This window comes from Daktulosphaira vitifoliae, unplaced genomic scaffold, assembly GCF_025091365.1.
Source record: "Daktulosphaira vitifoliae isolate Bord-2020 unplaced genomic scaffold, ASM2509136v1 Scaffold_4, whole genome shotgun sequence".
Classification (NCBI taxonomy): domain Eukaryota; kingdom Metazoa; phylum Arthropoda; class Insecta; order Hemiptera; family Phylloxeridae; genus Daktulosphaira; species Daktulosphaira vitifoliae.
Genome location: NW_026099575.1, coordinates 32,566,832 through 32,582,746, shown reverse-complemented (window position 1 = coordinate 32,582,746; position 15,915 = coordinate 32,566,832). Strand labels below are relative to the sequence as shown.

The 15,915-nt window shown below is 27.1% G+C and overlaps 1 long non-coding RNA gene across 1 annotated transcript; it reads left to right on the top strand.

The window, feature by feature from the left end:
- Positions 1-2,246: 2,246 nt before the first annotated feature.
- Positions 2,247-15,162, top strand: LOC126903889 (uncharacterized). The gene is made up of 3 exons (XR_007703628.1): positions 2,247-2,469; positions 14,641-14,892; positions 14,957-15,162. It is a non-coding gene; the product is annotated as an uncharacterized LOC126903889 (long non-coding RNA).
- Positions 15,163-15,915: the final 753 nt, after the last annotated feature.

Below are 15,915 nucleotides of genomic sequence, written 5' to 3'. Positions count from 1 at the left end.
ACTTTTAAAATACTAATTCAAAAGTTGTTATCAATCATTATTTTATTATTATCATTTTATTATTTTTAAATTAATTAATAAAGGGGAGAAAGGGGGTTGAGAATCATTTTTTGAAAAAATTATTGAATTTAGAATACTATTAACTTTTTAAAAGAAAAAGTTGTTTTATAATTTATACTTTTAAAGATATCAGGTGAGGCATTGTTAATCAGTCTCCCTACCTACCATTTAAAAATATCAGCCTAAATGTAATGTTATAAATTACATGTTATTCATATAAATTGTGCAACTTCTAAATAATATTACATTTTTAACAAGTTAAAAGTATTTATTCTAACATTATGTTATTATAAGCATAAAACTCATTATCATGATTTATAAATTATTATAAAGACTTGAGTTCATAAATAAATAAAAGTATTTTTATGTATATGTTGTATGTAATACAATGTTTGTCGCACTATTTCAACAACAAATTATTTTTTAGTTTTAAATGTTAATATTAATAAATTAATTTATCAATAATAATGAGATCTCTCGTATTTAATGTATATATATATATATATATGTGTGTGTGTGTGTGTGTGTGTGTGTGTTCATAATGTAAATCTACATATTATATATTAAATTTAACATCGCAATATAATTATGATGATAAATCTTGTATGATTAAATAATACAAATCGAATTTTTAATACCATAAGTGTTAAACAGTTATAAAAGATTCTATGTCTACTATATTTTTAACCCTCTTTAAATGGTGAATTATAAACAATTTTCTAGTCATAGATGAGATTCAATATTTTTACCTCTCTTTAACGCTTATGGGTTTTACTTAAAATTCTTTTATCTTCAAATTGTGAAAATTATATAAATTTTTTTTTTTTTCGTTAACATGGAGAAGTATTATCGATTCTTTTTTAATTTAGAATCAGCAAATAATACACTGATCACAAGAAGTTAAACAACAATTAAATGTAGTTAGATTTATTGTAATATGTATTATTATTATATTATATCTTATATTGATAAGAAAATTTCTTGACAAATTATTGTGACATGCTACAAATAAATTAAAGATAATTTCTATTAATAATATATTTTGTTGTTTAGTTCATCATATAAATAAAAAAACTGAGTACCTATTTACATCACACATTTAATGCCAAGGTTATGAAATCTATGCAGTTTAATTGAAAAAAGCAAACCATACGCGGAACGACAAATGTTGCACGTGTCTGTTGTTCAATCGATTTCACTTGCCAATAATTTTTATAAGTGTAGCATACTAATTAAAGTTAATCAAATTACTACCTATACACTGATGTCCTTAATTGTTGCACTATACATAACAAAACATTATAATTGTAGAACATAGTTGTCATTGGAAATAATTTTTAGTACGCTTTTTATCTAGTTAATCTAAATTATTCAGATAAATATACATAGAAACAAAGCGCTAAAATAATAGCTTTACGTGTGTTTTAATGATTATAAAATCCAATAACTATAAGTATGTATAGTGTACCACCTTAGACCTTATACATATTGATGGATTTTGTATTATATATAAAAGTCAAATTAAAATTTTAGAACAAACGTAAAATGAAAACATTTATATCCTTATAAAATATGTATATGCATATCCGGATACAGTATTATTATTACGATTTAGGATTCCAACTTTTCATACGTGATATGTCACACTTTCTAATGATGACTGCCGCCGCCTTCACACATTTTCTATATAGTGATACAAGAGGAGAGTGGAAAATCGAAAGTATAGAAGTATAAGAACTTATTTATAAATGGATAAAAAATTACAATAGAAGAAACTGCATTAAATACGCATCATCACTGATAGTAAGTACGCACAAAACATAAAAATGTAGGGTCGTTGCCGTTTATCATATTTTTAAATTATTATGATTATAATCATTTTTTTTTAGAGTTCAAATAAGGTCAATGAGAGTTCTTTAACTCAAATTCAATGAAAGTAATAGTATTTTGTATTATCAATTTGGTACAGTATATTGGCGTAAAAAGAATAAAATATTATAAAATGGTTGTTTAAGTACTTATCGTTAAAATTATATTAAATATACATTATAACTATTAAATAAACATTTATTATTTTTATTGCATATAACGAAAAAATGCAACTTTTATATCTTTGTAAATTTATTTTAATAAACAGCTGTGCCAATGTTTGAAAGTATTAATTTTCAGTATACAAAGTCACCGATTCCAAATCAGCGTACATTAATAAATGTTCACTTAACCATTTGAAATTCTTATTTGTTCAAAACCGACAAATTTAAATACATAAAATCGATACGTTTTGAAAATTTCTAAGTCTAATAGATAGGGAGTCTAATGTGGATTTAAGAATTAGAATAGTTTGATTCTGCCAAACACTGAGCATGCAAACAAATGGAAAAATAGCAAAGCTTGCCAAAAAGTTTCCAGGTAAGTGAGCACCCTTAATATAAGACTTATCACATAGAACATTAGTTTTTATTATATTTTCATATGTGCCTGTCCAATAATAAATATTGACTTTTTTTTTTAAATTTCAAGTAATTACTTAATTTATACGAGTGTCGTTTTTTGTTTATGAACCACAACAAAATTACTCCTGAATATTTCATTAAGTTCAATCGAAACAGTACTGACGTGAATAATACAGTACTCCGTTACGAATTATTAATAACACATCATGTGCGTGCATTAATGAGACTAGAATACTACTATTATATGTCCAATAAAAACAGAGTTTTTTTTATCGAACATGTCAAGCGTCTAGGAAAGTGTAATAACTTATCGTGTCGGCCGTGCCAGGTGACCTAATGTGTAACACCAGTAGCATTTCTGCGACCTCAATCAACCCTCATACTTTACTATTTACAAGTTGTTCTTTCATTTGCACGCGTCAACCCCGTTTATTTTAATGTGTGGACAATTTATAACGAAAGTTGCATACAATCGTGTGTCTTTTGACCTCCGTGACACCGTATAGCGTGTTATGTTTTTCCTATGCAATGCCGTCATCGATTTCCAAGCTAATCGCCGCTCTGATAACCACACGAACGCGATACGAGAAGTAGAGATTTATTGGGTTTTCGAAAATAATGTATACAATTCTTAGCTGTTACAAATATCCAAAGAGCACCATGGATAATACATAAACCAATCCATAAATTGCAGGACGTGTCGTTTTTCGGATTATCTTTTGTACAGAATCTGACTAGGGTTGACTTAAGAGATTAATTGGCCACTTTTCCTATACAAAAAATAATTCTTTAGAAACTGCGTCGCCGGTCTTGTCGCGTCGCGTCGACCCAGAAGTTTTGTCGGAACGTTACCAACTTAGTTTTGGTCATGAATTATGTATTAATTAAATCATAATGATAAGTTGGACCGAAGCACGCATTTAAAATGTGTACACGCAAACAGATATAACTTCTGTGTGCCTTAATTCTAATTTTAAACTGCACAGCGCTTTAGATATTTAAAGGTTAATTAATTCAAATTGTTTTGTTTAACTAGATCAATTACACAACAAAAATGTTAAATGTATTTACAGCACTCTTACAAAAATCAATTCGAATTTTCAAACAAATTTTTTTTGTTAAGCAAAAAAAGAAAAATTCATAAAATAATAAAAAAAAATAATAATAACCCTTTACCTGAAAAAAAATTCTTGTTTGGCTACAATAGATGTAGCTATTAATATTTTTTAATATCAAAAAATGAGAATATTTTATTTTTGTCACAAGTTTGGACTAAAATTATACAAATTCGTAAGATAGAAAAAATCTTGTTTTAAATTATTTAAAAAGAAGAATACATTAGAACGTTTACCCTAAAATATCAGTACATTACTTTTATTTAAAAAAAAAGTGTAATATTCAAAGAGTTATAAAATATTTTAAATGGCATTAAATAAATGTATTCTAAACACAGAACTTAACTATATAGTGTTTTTTATAAAAGTTACTTCACTGACATTGAAAAATATAAGAATAACATAGATTACAATATTCGCTCTATAATATTTAATTAAATTAATATCAACGTTAATTTATGGACTTTAAACGACAACAAAGTGAATGAACACTGGACATTAAAATCTAAAGCGTAAAACATGGGTATGCAGTAAATTTTAATAATCGCCTAAAATTTAAAATTTACTACATTACACTTCAATATTATTTTTCTCATTAACGCCTTCGTACATCGTGATTATAGAGATAATTGATTTCCCTATGGGCGTTAGTATAACGAACCGTTGTGGATTTACGAGATACCGCGTGTCGCCAGGAGGAGTGTTAAAACGATAAATTAATAAAATAAAAAGCACGCACACGGAAAACATGTTTATTTTTTATACTCTTTATGTTTGTCGTTCAAAACATTATTATGACCAGCGATCGTGCACGAGTCTGGTTTATCGAACACTTGCGCGGGCGTTGAAAATGTTACGCCCAAGGATTATTTTTTTTTTCATTAGTGAAAATTCTTTCCATCATTATTTTCATTTGCTATATAACTCCAATCGATTTTACATTATCGATTATGACACGTCTTAATTATATCATAGTACATTTAAATCGAATGTTTATGAAAAATTATATAATTTCGTTTAATTTACTTTCAGAACACAAAATAAGGGCCAAATAAATAGTTTTAATAAAATTTCGGTAGTTTCATTTTCTAAAAAATTGGGTTACAGTTTAGTTAAGAATTATATGAACTTTGTGTTTTCTAATGAAGAAACAGAATTAGTTAAGTTGGATTTTAAAATCTAATTTTTTACCGAAAAAATTTCCGATGGAAGATCTCCTAGTATACATTGAAATAGAAGTCAGAAGTGTTGATTTTAATGATCAAAACTTAACAAGAAGGGAGTGTTTAAATTTTCTACAAAAAATTTTTTCAGTAAGTAAAGGAGGTTTAGGAAACCATGAAAAACACTCATGGCTCATACAAGACTTAAAAAATAAAAACGGTTTTTATTTAAAATAGTAATATTGACAAAAGAAGATTATTTTAATAGAGTATAAAAATGATTAAAAAGGTTCCTTATAAAGAAATTTAAAAAAATCCATTAAGTAAAATGATAAGGGAGGATACAAACGGTTATCAATTGTATAAAATAATAATTGTAGAAAAGTTCAGGTTTTTTATTACAATTTTTAATTCACTAATACCTAAACTATATACTATGCTAAGAATACATAAGCTGTATAATAATGCGATGTCTATTGTGTCGAATATTAATGCCCCAACTTATATCACCCATTTTATATTATCCAACCATCTAAAATAGATCAGGTAGAATTTTTAAGAATTTAGTATTACTTTATTAACATCCTAAAGTAATAATTTAAGAGATTTATTAGGTGACCCTAAAGATAAAGTAGTAGAAGAGGGAAATCAGGCATTTATAAAATACAATGTGAAGGTTGTAATAAATGTTACGTAGAACAAACAAAAAGAAATATTGGGGTCAGGTTTAAAGAACACTCAAAAAACATTAAAAATCAAGAAGTTGATAAATCTACTGTGGCTGAACATTTAATGACATATAATGACTCCATTAAAACCGTAAAACTAATTAAAAACGTAAATAATTACAAAGAATTTTATATAAGGGAGGCAATAGGAATATTTAAAAATATGAACAATTTAATTAATTGGGATCTTGGCCTACTGTAAAATTCATTAATCAATTTGTGTAAACCGACAAAATTTGATAATATTACCTATAAGGGGTTTTTTTTTATCGGTGTGTCAGTATGTGTTTAGCGTTCATATTAGTAACAATGTTTTCGAAATACGTATCCGCGATATTTTAATCATTTTTTTGTAGCTTTTTGAGTTAAATAATTTTAATTTTAAATATGAATAATCAGTATATAGTTTTTTAAATACTATAGTAACATTTAATAAAAGAAAAATGATGATCGAGTACTCCTCTATTTTTTAATTATCCAATTATGTTCCTCAATTTAAAATCACTACTACACGAGAAACAATTTAATAATTAGAAATAAGTTTTAGTAAGAACTTAATTCTCTATAAATAAACTATACTATTGTATTCTCAAAAAATTATTAAAATAAAAATGTATTTAGTTTATTATAATTTTAGTATTTCGAATAAATAATGATAAAAAAAATTCAATTATAAATATAGAAACATTATTTATAAAGTAGTTTCCAATACTTTACAAATGAAAATTGAATTTTTAAAAAAAGTCCCTCAAAATATCATCTTACAATGATTCTTTGTTCACCCCTTAAAATCTTGTAATTCCCCAAATCCCGTTTACGGTTCTTTTCATCACATTTAAGATAGTGCATACTATATTGGTTTCCAGCTCTCTCTTTTTTCTACTATCTGACCTTGTAAATGTATTGTCCCCTCACATGCATTAAAGGAATTCTATAGACATCTTTCTTCTTCGATTTTCATTTAGACATGCACACACTATATTTGTATAGTGTCACACCATCCATCTAGCACCTTAATCTTGATTGCTCTCCATTTTTCAAACTCCTTTTCAGTTTCCTTTCTAAATGCTACATTGTTTACCCATAACCTTTGCTACCCTTATTCATTGCAATTGCTACACGCACAATCGATTTTGGCACCAACCAATTGACCATGATTAATCAACAAAGTACTTACCTAACAGTAGCTGTGTGGAATTTGATTTCTACTGTATCTATTTTAGTTTTCTGTGTAGCAATCAATCATTTGACGGGTGTAACTAAAATTTAGTCGTCAGACGAAGCATTCGGTGTAACCATGCGTCACATAAAAAATAAAGAGGGAATCATTTAAAAGTTTTAAGAGGGTTAAATCCTTATTTTACTCGAAGCTAATTATGTCTCTCGAGAATCATTAGAAAATTCAAGACAGACGTAACTTTGATTAATTAAATCTGTCGCGCAGAAGGGTGAAATAGAGAAAGAGAGGTATAATGTGTATTCAGTGTCCGCATTCTATAGAACAAAGAGGACTGAGGGGGTGGCTAATTTCGCATATTCCATGGATCGCATTCGGTAATAAAACCAAACAATTCGACTGTACGGCGCAGTGTGAAATTTCAAAGGGTTAGCAGTTAACGGGCTATTACAAGCATACTATTGGAATAACTAGTAGTGCATGGTCTTATAGTAAATATCGAATTTATCACAGAATTATCTGCCGGGTCAAAGTCGTAAATTCGCCGTAATTCGTTCACACACACCACAGATATTAAAACACCAAGAAATTACATAACATTATTAGTAGATTTAAGTAAATGACAAAACTGCTCACAAAACATACTTTAATAAATTGCTTAAAATATTGATTTTGTGTCAGTAAAATATAAAAATAATAAAAGATATTTTAATAAATATAATCAAAATAAAATAGTTACTAAAGCTATTTGCGCCTTATTTGAAGCTAAGCAAAGCATCTGGCCAATTCTGACCAAATAGATCTGTGCACAATAACATCTGGAATCGATTTCTCATGAGTACTTAGCCCATATCTAAAAAAAAGAAAACTTATGAACACCAATTTCTTTAAATGTCTTTTAGTTTTATATATAAGCCATATGTTACAAACAAGTCGAAGCAGATGACAAATATTACTATTATATTCAATTCTTATCAATGTTCTTAATAAACAACATATATACCATAAACATCAATTCATAAACATTAAAAAATACGAAAAAAACCTGGGTTAAACAAATATTTTTAATATTTTTAATTAGATTACCTAAACATTTATGAATTCATTTTAATCTCTGATCATTAGAGTATAAATTATTTTTAATTTTTACTTCGATCTAAATATAAATTAAATACCAGCTAAAAGCTTATAAATATACATAAGGCTGGACTCGAACGCACTAAAATAATTAGAAGTTAAATTAGTTCTACATTTTATCTTAACTAGTTAATTTTTTTTTACACCAACATAACTGGTAACACATCGGACCCTTTATCAAGTAATTCTAACCTAATAAGTAATTTAAATTTTGTTTTTTAATAAGTTAATTTAGTGATCAGATTGATGTTCCAATTATGATAGATAAAATATTTAGTATTTCACTAAAATAATTTTATTTTTTGAAAAATTTAAAATAATGAAAAAAATATATGAATTGTTAATCATGGTGGTATTGAACTTCAAACAATTGTCTATGTATTGAACAGTAATGTAATATCTAATATTTAAATATTCTTTAGTAATACTATAAGATGTTTTCTTGTAGTTTTTATGGTAGGTAGTGTAAATTTAAATTTTCTTTCAAAAAAAAAAATCATCGAGTTAGAATGTAGAGTTTCTTAATAATAAAAAAAAAATCTTATTTATTTAAGATAAGATGTGACCAATTTATATTTGAAGGATATTAATAATACAAAGAAAAATAACACCGATCGTTCCTATGTTTACGATAAAAACATCAACCAATGATATTAATTATCAAAAAAAAATTAAGATTACTCCACTTGTATATAATAATTAAATATCTTTGAAAAATCAATCTTAATGAATTTAATTTTCGAGTTGTTTAAAGTATAATAATATAATACATAAATGTATAAGTTGTATTATTACTTATATTTTTAATAAAATATACAATTATATTATTTTTCAGTCATACTTTTATTCAAAATAACTATAAATTATAAGCATACTTCCACAGCCCTTCTGCCAGTCGTAAGAGACGAGGTTGTATCAGGTCGACAGCTAATGTAAAATTTTGTCATAAAGTATGAGGAGTCTTGAACAGAACTTGGACGGATATCCCATTTCGGATGTACGTGAGGATAACAGACGAGAGGCAATAAAGTATTTAGAGATGAAGAAGAACTTAAGAATAAAGTGTTTGATAACAGCCGGATTACTTGTGCGATAGCTGTTTAACCAGTCATGTATACAGGCCTATCAAACACTTGTAGTATTAATGAAGTAGGGACATCACTCAACAATAGGTTTGACTCTTGTATAAGGGAGAAAGATATATTTAAAGTGAAAAGAGGTACGTGTAATGTTGAAACATCAACTGGTAGAAGTAGAGAAATAGTAAAAGTATTGAAGAAAAGAAAAGATAATATTTGTTATCTCAGGAATCTAAGAGGGAAGAACATTATATAATTTATAAAAGTGGGAGTAATAGATCACAAATAAAATATTTTTTTTGTAAGTAAGAGATTGTAAATTGAGTAACAGATTGTAAAGTTATCCTAGGTGAAAGTGTAACTACACAACATAACTGGTGGTAATGGAGTTGTGGTGTAATGGGAAGAGAGTATACAAAAACAGAAAGAATACAGGAGGAGAATCGAGGATTCGATGGTGAAGATTAAAAGGATAAAAGAAAAAAAAGGTTTTAAAGACGGTAAAAGTGAGAATGATGTGGGATATTTAGAAAAACATAATTGATGTATGAAATAGATTTGCTAGTTGTCTAAAGAATACTGCAAAGAAGATTGTTGTTGAGAGTAGGAGTAGAATGCCAGAAAAAAAGGAAACCTAGTGGAGGGATGAAAACGTTCAGAAAATTATAGAGAGAAAGAAAGAATAGTTCAAAGTAAGACAAAAGTGCAACATGAAAGAAGATTTTGAACGTTTTTAACGTTTTTGTAAAACGTTTTTGTAAAGACACTAAGTGCACTGTAAGTAAGGCGAAATTTAGGAGATATATGATAGACTAGGAATAAAGGAAAGTGAAAAGAAGTCTATAGACTTGCAAAAGTAAGAAAAAAACAGTCTAAAGATTATCGCTACGTAGGGTATATAAAAAGTGATGATAAGAGGGTGCTAAAGAGCCATGATGATGTGAAAAAAGTATAGTATTGTGGTGGCGATATTTAAAGGCAAAAGAAATATACAAGAAGGTGGAAATTATAGAGGCATAAAGTTCATGAGTCATAGTATGAAGATTTGAAAAAAGGTAATAAACAAATGAATAAAAGGAGAAACAACAGTAACAAAGAACCAGTTTGGTATTTTGCCTGGAAAGTAAACGACGGAGCCAGTTTTTTGTGAAAGACAGCTAATAGAAAAATATAGAGAAAAGAACAAAAAGGTGTGTATGGTATTTAAAGATTTGGAGATATGATTGATAATGAGAGAAGTTATATAGTGATAATTAATAAATAAAGAGTCCCAAAAAGGTACTTTAATATAATATAGGATATGTATAACGGCACTTTTACCAGAGTAATAAATGTGAGCGGAGTAACAGAATATTTTAGGGTAAGCCTGGAAGTTCTGGAAGTTAACCAAGGTTCTGCTTTAAGCTCTTATTATAGTGATGGTTAAAATTATTAGAGAAATACAAGGAGAGGTACCGTGGTGCATGTTGTTCACTGACGAAATAGTGTTAATAGGAGAAAATATTGAAGAAATTAATCAAAAACTAGAGGTGTGGAGATCAGCTTTTGAAGAAAGGGATTAAGAATAAATACTGCAATTAAAAATATGAGTAAGTCAGAGTATATAAAGTACGAGTTTGACAAAAGAGAGCATAAGGTAGGTGAAATTAGGAGATCATTAACAATAAACGACATGATAGGAGAGTTGGAAAGGTTTAAGTATTTAGGATCAGTTGTGCATAAGAACAGTGATATTGACGAGGATTATATTGACAAGATACAAAATTAAGTGAGGGTAGTTGAAGTCGAGAGAAGCGTCTGGTGTGTTATGCAATAAGAGAATTCCAATGAGGCTAAAAGGTAAGTTCTATAAGACTATAGTGATGTATGGTTCAGAGTGCATATTCAAAAGAATAGAATAAAGAATGAGTGTATCAGAGACGAGAATGCTTAAATGGATAAGTGGAATGACTAGAAAATATAGGATAAGGAACAAATATATAAAAGGGAGTACAGGTGTAATCGTGTATAAGATAAGACAAAATAGACATAGATGGTTTAGTAATGTTATGAGGATAGAAAAATCAGAAGCTGTGAGAACGAGGAAAAAGAAAAAGAGAGAATACTATATTTTTAGTGATTCAATTTTCTCAAATAATGTTTTATATAATGCAACTTATTAAGAATACAGACAACCCACTATATTTTCGTTAGATAATGTTTTTTTCATAAAATTGTACAGATTAAAATTTGATTTATTTTTATAAACCTTTATAAATATTAAGTGTATTTAAAAAAAAAATTATTTTTATAGGTAGATATTTGGGGAACTTTTGGAAGTAGTATAGAAGCTTAAAACTTTTTTTTTACTATTAAATGGGGAGTAGTATAATAAATTTTGACAGGTAAAAAACCTGTTTTATAGTATTATTTTTTAAGATATTAGCATTTAAAGATTTATAGAAGTAATTTATAAAACTATCTATTTCTACTATAATGCTTAGTTATAGTAGATAATTTTACATGTGGTGGCCCAACCCTTATCTATAACTAAAAATTATAACAACTCAAAAAGTAATAATACACTATGATGGTCATTGATTACTTAAAATTTAATTTAGGCCATTCTCCATTTTACAGTAAAAAAGAAATTATATCTACCCTCCAGAATTTTGTTTTACAATAAACTAGATATTTTCTAATCTATAAATTATTTTTTAAGGTATTTTCTTTATCCAATTTTCTCCTTTAATGATATTTCCGATAAAAACATATAAATTAGTTATTAAATATAATTAAAAAAACATATTTATGTTTTGTGATTTTTCTAAATACATATTTTATAAAACAAAATTTTCATCAATATAAAGACAAAAAAATTACTATTTTTTAAATATTACATCCGTGTTGTCATTTCTCTGGTTTGTTTGATAATAATATTTTACGCATTATTTAAACGCGTAATTAAATAATGATTTAATCATTTAAGTATTTCATTTACATACTAAATTTAATATTCAATATTATACAAGGTATAAGAGGTTATTTCTAGGTCAAAACTGTAGTATAATAAAATGATAAGAATACTATAATGAGTAGTAATATTTGCTTAACGGCCTAATTCGTTGCGAACGAAAAAAAAACAATTTATTTTAAAGCAAATTAAAAATTTTTAACATTTCGTATTTATAATACCATAATTAATTGATTTACATAATCCATTCCTTCGCCCCTACTGAACGATAATTTATAATAATCCAATTAATTTTTATATTGTATTAAATATGATACAAAAAAAAAATATTTTTTTTCAATATACTTAAATATATTTTTCACTTACATGCAATTTTTTTTGTTTTCAAAATATTTAACAACACAAAAAAAATAATAAATTGTAAAATAAATATTACAGGCCGTTAGCGTGGTACGTCTTTTTCAAATATTGTAATAATAGAAAAATTATTTTATCGTTTTTAATAAAACAATAGTTTTATTGAACAAATAATTCTTTTCAAAACAATTTTTTTGTAATTTCTAATAAATAAACGATTTATTTTATTATTAAACATACCACCCCTCCATTTTTTTGTAAAATAAAGATTTTTCTTTATAAAATGAATATTGATGAATATTAAATTTATTTTTATAAACAATTGTAAATGTAAAATTTATTGTAAGAAGTAATTATTTTTATCGGTAGATTTTAAAGGTAATTTTGAATGTTAAATAGAATCTTTTTTTTTTTTTATTATTACTCATAATTGGAGAATGATCTAAATAAAATTTTGACTGGTCGAAAACTTTTTGAGATATTAGAATTTACTATTTAATAGTAAAAAAAAGGTACCCATTTAACTTTTGAATGTTACCCTTAAAATCTCTCCTTATGACTAATTTCTTCTTACAATAAACTTTACATGTAGTAAATATAAAGCTTATAAAAAATGATTTATTAAAATCAAAAATGGAATTTAATATGCTTAATTGGTAGACAAAATATACTATATTGTAAATTCATATTATGAACAAATATAATTTTATGGAAAAAATATTAAGATAATTAACTTTAATATAAAACTAATATCTAAAAAGGTCCAGTACAATCAATTATCTCTATTTTTTTTAAATTTATGGTTTGATAATAAAAAAAACATTTTCAACAATTAAAATATGGCTTATATCTATCCATTAGAAATGCTAATATTGTATACAGAGAGATATCTGATATACAAAGTTACAAAAAATATTTAGTTTTTTTGTCTCCTGAAAAATTAAAAAAAAAAATTAAAAAATTAAAAAAAGTCAGTTATTACACTGAACCCTTCAATTGACTTATTTAGGTAAGGTTTTTTTTTCTATATCTTTATGTGCATATTATAATAACCGTACAGGTCGCGCGTAATGAATAATTGTAAAAGAGCATAACATCAAATATTTATAAGTAGACGGTACTTTGGCATATGGATATACAATATACGTTGAAATATTTAACTTGCATAAGGTCTCCAGAGGCTTGTGTTTCTAAATCGACCCTCAAAGAATACATAGAATGGCAGTTACGAATCGAGGGATCAACAGTGTTGTTTATACTAAAACTTAATAAAATATAATGAAAAAAAAAGTTAATGTGGATTCAAGAGCTTTACACTTCTTGGGCACACGTCGTGCTTCGTTAGGTTCTCACTCGATCACATGGGTCCAAGTAAACCACGTTAAGCGTTTATTTTTCTTAAATGTGTTTTCAAAAGCTTGCGTGCATTTAAAATGGATTTTGTACTGCAGACAACGAACAAAATAATCGAAATAGAAAGAACGCTGTTTGCATTAATATAAAATTTTGTTTGCAAAATACACAAGAATCTTTTAAAACCTATTGAATGACAATTTTATGATTATAGAATTGTGCAAGAAACGATCCGATTGCAGCAGATATCAGCAAATAGAAAAGAATTTTCTTTATTTGTTTACTCAGCTTATGGAACACTATGAAACGCAATCCATGGGCGACAAATCTTGTTTTTCGAATGAGTGTTTGTTGGGTATACGGTAAACCCCTTTGAATGGAGTGTTGAAAGTTTTTGATGATAGAAGCATCAGTTTGCGCCTAAGACTTATTCGATGGTAGAAATTTATATAAACATTTTTCAACTATAATACCCTATTACGGCTAAACTGGAGTACAAAGCAACAAATGTACGTATCTCATTTATTTATGTGACGACGTACACGTGTGCAAGCTCATAAAAATGGACATTAACTACACTTTTGTGGTACCCACCTTACCACCCGGTAAACTTATTGCGGCTCGCGTGCTTTAATTATTACATTTTTGTTTTACTTTCTCCTACTCTCCTATTCACTGAGTATATTTAAGCGTAAACGATTTTCACAAAGTTTCGGTATTATTGCGGTCGATGGAAGCGGTTTCTAGGGTTTATACTGCAAACACGAACGACCACCCAATTTAACCTTACAAAGTTTTCACAGCATGGACCTTATAGTTATTATCACTATCATACAATGAACGGTATGCATATTTTTTGTATGAGTTTTACTAAAAAAATCTCTAACATGAATATATCATTTTCATACACGACAGAACCTAAACTAACGTTTTCTTAATTCTACTTATCATGTAGACAAGTATTTTACAAGAAAAAACAAGTAAAAATAATATAGAGGCATGAGAGCAAACTCAGGCCTCTATTTTTTTTTTAATACCTTATAAAAATAATTTATAAATCTTTAGGGGGTTGGTGTAGTCAATGTCAAATACTCGTTAACTTCAACGACGCTGTTTCGCTTCAATCAAAGGAAACGGCAAAACCTTAATAATTTATTCAATATAGTACTATTGACGACAGTCGACTGGGGTTAGTGATGGCTACAGACCTACAACAACTATTAAATATTAATGCTATTCGTATGAACATCCATCCATCGACCACGCAGAGTGCAACTACAAACTTTTCATTTCTTCGCTGGATAATGAAGTATGAGAGTAAGTAAAGATAACCCAACATTATCATTAAAATTTACAATCGTGCTTATTTCATGTTATTCAGTAAAGGGTAACCAAGTGGACGATGCTCTCAGAATGTCATTAAACGCTCAAGGCAGGAACCCGAAACTTTATGAACAGCTCAAGTTCACCAAAAGAACTATTTCAGTTTTGAAAACTTATTCAAAGCGAACTGTTACTTCTTCTTGTTATTTTCCCGGCATACGCTTGCTCATTATTATTATGCCTAACCAACCATAATAAATTGATAGTTACATTGTTATCATCAAGTTGTATTATTATATTTTCGCTAATAAGTTATATAAACAATCATTCAATCACTTAACACATTGATTCAATAATTGTAATCAAACAAATAAGAATATTACTAAAAAAACGACAAATACATTTGTCAAGTACAATGTTTATTATGTATACAATTTTATTAAATTTGATGCTTACAGAGCCACGCTAAAGCTAATATGTACCCCGGAAATGACTTACAAAATAGGCCCCACCTTAATGGTAGCTCTATAATCGCAATTAAAAAAAAATTGGAGAAGGGCGTAATATACAGAGTGTTCAAAAAGTAAGGAAACAGTTCAATTGTTACAAACGATAAGAACAATAGAAACCCGTTTCCTTACTTACTAAACAACAAATATATGCCTATCCGAAAAAATATTTTTGAGAAATAATAAATATTAATTTCTAAATTTTTGAAAGAGCTAATTTAAAAATTAAGGAGCTAGATTCCCTAGCTTTACTATAATTAATAAGATAATTAATTGACTAAAATGGTTTTGAGACATTTTTTAGATTAGTATTAATCGATATCTGACTTTAAATATATCACTGTCGTAAACCGCTTTGATGTGTATTAGGAATAAATTAAAAAAAAACAATTTTTTGACTTAAGACTTGAAACCAATTACTGATAATAGTATAAATCACATGGAACGTTTTACTTTTTAAATTATATATTAAATTAATCAAGCTTTAATGTAAAATAATTTAGAATGA